Below are 6,493 nucleotides of genomic sequence, written 5' to 3' on the forward strand. Positions count from 1 at the left end.
GTTTCCCCCTGAATAAACTGATTTCCATCTAAACAAAAATTACAATTCTCTAATATTGTTTGCACTCTCTTCAGATTCAGATTTCTGAGATTGTACCCAAAGTGTCTCCCCCCTCACCCCCACTGTTTCCTTCACAATCTGAGTGGAAGATCACTATTTCCTTCTATTCCCCCCCACTTTTTTTTTCTTTTTGGTCTTGGGGACATATCTGTTCGTGCTCAGGACTTACTCCTGGCTCTGTGTGGGGACATCACTCCTGGCAGGGCTCAGGTTCTGGGGTTCTGGGGACCCAACACTGGCTGGCAGCTTTATAGCACAGCAGTAGGGTGTTTGCCTTGCATGAGGCCGACCTGGGATCCATTCCTCTGCCCCTCTCGGAGAGCCCCACAAGTTACCGAGAGTATCTCACCCCCACGGCAGAGCCTGGCAAGCTACCCGTGGCATATTTGATCTGCCAAAAACAGTAACAACAAGTCTCACAATGGAGCCATTACTGGTGCCCACTAGAGCAAATCAATGAGCAATGGGATGACAGTGATACAGTGATTTTATTAAATCACCATGAGATACAGTTACAAGCTTTTATGTTTGAGTTACAATCATACAATGTTCAAACATCCATCCCTCCACCAGTACACATTCTCTACCACAAATCTCCCCAGTATACCCCCCTTTCCCACCCTCCCCCTGCCTCCCTGGCAGACAATTTCCCCCATACTCTCTCTCTACTTTTGGGCATTATGGTTTGCAACACAGATACTGAGAGGCCATCGTTTTTGGTCCTTTATCTACTTTCAGCACACATGTCCCACCCCAACCGATTCTTCCAATCATCATTTTCTTAGTGACCCCTTCTCTATTCCAGCTGCCTTCTCCCCCCACTCATGAGGCAGGCTTCCAACTATGGAGCAATCTTCCTGGTCCTTGTGTCTACTGTCCTTGGGTGTCATGTTATGTTATTTTATACTCCACAAATGAGTGCAGTCCTCCTATGTCTGTCCCTCTCTTTCTGACTCATTTCACCTAGCATGATACTATCCATATCTATCCACTTATAAACAAATTTCATGGCTTCATCTCTCCTAACAGCTGTATAGTATTCCATTGTGTAGATGTACCAAAGTTTCTTCAACCAGTCGTCTGTTCTCGGGCACTCGGGTTGTTTCCAGAGTTAGGCTATTGTGAACACTGCTGCAATGAACATAGAGGTACAAATATTACTTCTCCTATGCTTTTTTGCATCCTCGGGATATATGCCCAGAAGTGGTATTGTGGGGTCACATGGAAGCTCCATTTCTAGTTTTTGAAGGACTGTCCATATTGTTTTCCAAAAAGGCTGGACCAGTCGGCATTCCCACCAACAGTGAAAGAGCATCAAAGGGAAGCTTCTTGTGGGCTGTAAGATCTCTGCTCTGCTACTTGTTTCTCCATTCTTCTTAACTCCCCTGAGACATGCTACTCTCTTTATTCATTTTGGACTTTATCTGGATGAACAAACATAGATTTTTTTCTTTAGAACTCCCCATAATTTTTTTCCACACTCAGCAGTGCTCAGGGCTTACTCCTGGCTCTGTGCCCAGGGATCAATTCTGGTGAGGTTGGGGGACCATATAGGAAGTTAGCATCAAATCTGGGTTGGCTGCATCAGCGTAAGCGTCCTACCTGCTGTACTATGGCTCTGTCCCCTAGATTTCTCAGAATGTTTTCCTATGATATATTTCTCTGTGCTGCCTCTTTATAGATCTTGCATAATCCTAATTTGCTAATTAGAAGTTATGTATAAAATCTTGATTAGATTAGGAGCCAGAGCAGTAGGACATGGGTAAGCCATTTGCCTTGCAATGGTTAAATCCCCAGCATCCCATATGGTCCCCCAAGCACTGCCAGGAATAATTCCTGAGTGCAGAGCCAGGAGTAACCCTTGACCATTGCTGGATATGCACCCTCTCCCCGCTACAAAAAAACAAAACTAAACTAAAATCTTGATTAGATTCAGTTAAATAAATTTTAAGCAAGATGCCTTATGGGTGGTGGATGCTGTCTGCCTGCAGTGATAATTCAGGAAGAGCTTGTGTTTAGCTCTTTGAAAGCTGATGGCTGGTTTATGGTGAAGGCCAGACCCTTGCATGTAAAGTCTTATTTTTTCTCTCGTGATGACTGTGCGATGCATTGGAGGAAATGTTGGCACTGTGAAGATGTCTAATTCTAGGGGCAGGAGGGACAGCACATTGGGGAGGGGACAGGCTTTGCATGCAGTCAACGCGGGCTTGATCCTGGCATTCCATTTGGTGCTCCAAGCTCGCCAGGAGAAAGCCTTGAGCATGCTGGATGTGGCCCCCAAACAAAACAAACCTAATTCTAGTCAACATGTGTGTGTCTGTGTGTCTGTGTGCGCGTGCACAAGTAAGTCTTCACAGAAACTTATTTAGAAAGATGTGAGGTTGGAGAGAGGGAGAAGTGCATGTTCTAGAAAGAGCACAAGCTTCTCTGGAGGAGAAATAGTCAAAGAAACATCAAGACAAGCCAGGGAAATATGGCTTCACGGGAGAGCCTGGGCTTGGAGAGCAAGCCTCTAGTTAACTTTTCACCTCATCATTTTTTTTTAACTTGTTAATGGTCCTAGACGGTCACTGTCACTGTCACTGTCATCCCATTGCTCATCGATTTCCTCGAGCAGGCACCAGTGACATCTCCATTGTGAGACTTGTTGTTACTGTTTTTGGCATATCGAATATGCCATGGGTAGCTTGCCAGGTTCTGCCATGCGGGCAAGATACTCTTGGTAGCTTGCCAGGCTCTCCGAGAGGGGCGGAGGAATCAAACATGGGTTGGCCACGTGCAAGGCAAATGCCCTACCGTTGTGCTATCGCTCCAACCCAGGTCTTAGACTTATGCGTCACCAAGCAGTGCTCTGTCAGGGTTTACTCCTGTAGTCAGAAATTATTCCTAGTGAGAACCACAGAGGGTGCCAGGCACTGAACTCAGCTTGGTTCCATGAAGGCAAACACCCACTGACTCCAGAGTAAATCTTTCTTCTTTTTTTTTGGGGGGGGGAAGGGGTGTTACACCAGGGAGTGCTCATGGCTTACTCCTGACTTTGCATTCAGGGGTGACTCCTGATAGAGCTTGGCGGACCATATGTGGTGCTGGAATTTAACCTGGGCCAGCGTGTGTAAGGCAAGCACCCTACCTGCTGTATTATCCCTCCAGACTCCTAAATTATTTGCTGGAAGGTTGCAAAATGGTGTTTTGTTTTCTCAACACTATCATTCACGTAACACTTATCTGCTGATATTCCTTCATAAAGAACTTTTATCAACTAAAATGCAATTTCAATGGGAAAGATACCATGCACTATTGCCTTTTCATCGCTAGCCAGTTTGCAGAGTAATAAGTTGACATTATACTTACCTCTGAGTGTGGCAAATATATGTTATAATAGGGGCCACAGCCAACCTTCCTGGGTGCCCTGGTCTGCTCCCGGCAATGCCCAGCCTGCCGTGCAGCCCTGACAGTTCGGTGCTCATGTTAGCAATGTGTGTAGTCACCATAGACACACCTAGTGATGCTTGGGGGAGGGGGGCCCAGGGGTGTGGAGGTGCCGGGATCGAATTCAGAGCCTTACCCATGCTAGACCTGTGTTCTACCACTTGAGCCATATTCCTGGTTCCAAATAAGTCTCTTTTTTATGGCTTCTTGGGTGGTAGGATGGGGAAGGGCTGGGTCACGCTTGGAGGTACTCTGGGCTTGCTCCTGGTTCTGTGCTCAGGAATCACTCCTGGTGTGCTCAGGGCACCATATGCCATTCTGAGGACCGAAACAAACCAGCGTCTACGACACACAAGGCAAGCACCTGACCTCCTGTGCCACTGTTTGCTTGCTTGCTTTATTTGGTTGTTTGTTTGCTTGTTTGGGGGCCACACCCAGCAACGCTCAGGGTTAACTCCTCGTTCCGCACTCAAGTATTACTTCTGGCAGTGCTCAGGAGATGATATGGGATGCCAGGGATGGAGCCTGGGTGACCATGTCCAAGGTAGGACCTTACCCACTGACCTATGACCTATCACTCCAGCCCCAGTTTATTTATTTGTAACTGTCACTGTCATCCCATTGCTCATTGATTTGCTTGGGCACCAGTAATGTCTCCATTGTGAGACTTGTCGTTACTGTTTTTGGCATATCGAATATGCCATGGGTAGTTTGCCAGGCTCTGCCGTGTGGGTGAGATACTCTCGGTAGCTTGCCAGGCTCTCTGAGAGGTGCAGAGGAATGGAACCTGGGTCAGCCTCATGCAAGGCAAACGCCCTATCCGCTGTGCTATTGCTCCAGTTTATTTATTTATTGAAATTTAAAGCAGTATTCTATTCCCACAAAGAACTTACTCTGCATGAAAGACATTTTTCACTCTGGCAAATACTCCTTACATGGGTGAAGAACTGTCTCTTCTCCCAAATAAGATCATCGCTCCTTAGAGACAGGGAAGAGTAACCTGATTTCACACTCCTTCCTACAAATACAAACCCCCAGCAGGAGCATTTACCTGCCACTAACTCTTCCCTCACACAACCCCAAAGGTAATCATCCACACTCCTCTTGACCCTGGTTTTGCCTTTCCGTACAGTTGCAGAATGTAAGCGTGTACTCTCAGAGTCTCCAACCATAAAGGCAATTAAAGCTGAGTTTGGGATGATCCCAGTCTTCAGCAGACCTGGACCAAGTCTCGGCTTGCACATGTTTCTTGTTGCACATGATCCAGGAAAAAGGCAGCAGGAAACGACTTCCCAGGGAGTGAGATGGGGAAACCAAGACACTACAGCTGGTCTACTCCTACACCTCCCCGCGCTCCTCATCAAAACAGAATCTGGGAGGCTGGAGAGACAGCTCAGCGGGGAGGGCACTTGCCTTGCACAAGGCCAACCTGGCTTGATTCCGGCATTCATATGGTCCCCTGAGCACCTCCTGGAGTGACTCCTGAGTGCAGAGTCAGAAGTGACCTCTGAGCATCATCAGGTCTGACCCAAAAATAAAATAAGAAAAAAAGAACAGAATCCAGAGGACAAGGGACATTGCTGTGTGGTTCAAATAGGTCGGCAGCTTGGTGTTGGGAACCAGAATCCAGATTGCTGGGGCCCAGATATGGAATGCTGCCCTGGGATGCCCACCCCAGCGGGGGTCCTGTCTGCTCTGTCTCTGTTCTTCCTCCTGTAAGGATTTCCCCTTAAGAAAGACCATTACTGGGGCTAGAGTGATAGCACAGCTGGTAGGGCGTTTGCCTCTCACGTGGCCGACCCGGGTTCGATTCCCAGCATCCCATATGGTCCCCTGAGCACCGCCAGGAGTAATTCCTGAGCACAGAGCCAGGAGTAACCCCTGTGCATCGCCAGGTGTGACCCCCAAAAAAGCAAATAGAAAAACAAACAAACAAACAAAAAAGGCCATTACATTTATGTTTATCAATAAACTAACACCCTTGGATATGTAATAGTCTAACCTGGATAGATCAAGATTGTGAGGTGTCTGATCAAAGAATACGGTTCCCCTTTTAATGGTTATGGGTTCTAAGCGATAAGAACCCATAACCTCCTGTTTGTGGAGGACAGTCGGGGCTCCCAGTCCCCGAGGCTGTGAGCCCCCTGACACCCCCCGCTTTCTCTCTCTTTCATCTACCTCTTTTCTTCATCCTCGTGGGGCCCTTGCTTCAGGCCTCTTCAGTGGGGGCTGGTCCCTGGCAGCTTGGGAAAACAGAAAAACAGGTGAGGAAAAATCTGCTCATGGAGTCTCTTCTCCCTCACCTGCACCCTTTTTCAAAGAAATCATCTGTCAGCATACTGGTTGCTCTTTCGTAGGTTACCTGCCTTTCACTGCCAGCAGTTTTGTCACCCTGACTGGAGAGGGTGTTTTCTTCCATCCTTGCTATTCCGAGGGCTTCTTGATGTCTCAATGTCTTTCATCAGTCCCGAAACATTCTCAGGCCTTATTTCTTTCCATTTTGATTCTGTCTCACTTGTTCATTCCTTACTTTCACGATCTACATGCTAGACTGGGGTGGGAGGGTGGGATGCGAGGCAGGATGGAGACCCTCATTCTGTGGTTTTCAGGGCTCACTCCCGGCAGTGCCTGGTGGGGACTATGTGCAAGGTCGAGGACTGAATCAGGGTCGGTCACTTGCAAGGCAACAACTTTCACCCCTGCTCTCTCTGTCCAACGTGCCTAGCCCTCCCGGTGCTGTCTTCCATGATTTTACATTACCTGATATTTTCCATTCTCTCTCTCTCTCTGCTTCATTCTGGATATTTCATTTTGAACTCTATTCCAGTTTACTAATTTTTTTTTCTTCCATTTTGTAAGAATCCAGTGTCTTGAATTTAGCACAAAGACAGACGGTAACTCAGTCAGAATAAATTCGAGTTTAATGGAAAATTACTTTGTTATAAAGGTATGGACTTGTGAAAGACTAGAAATCATTGTCAACTCACAACCGGTCTGGAAGAGA

This window comes from Sorex araneus, chromosome X (assembly GCF_027595985.1).
Source record: "Sorex araneus isolate mSorAra2 chromosome X, mSorAra2.pri, whole genome shotgun sequence".
Taxonomy (NCBI): domain Eukaryota; kingdom Metazoa; phylum Chordata; class Mammalia; order Eulipotyphla; family Soricidae; genus Sorex; species Sorex araneus.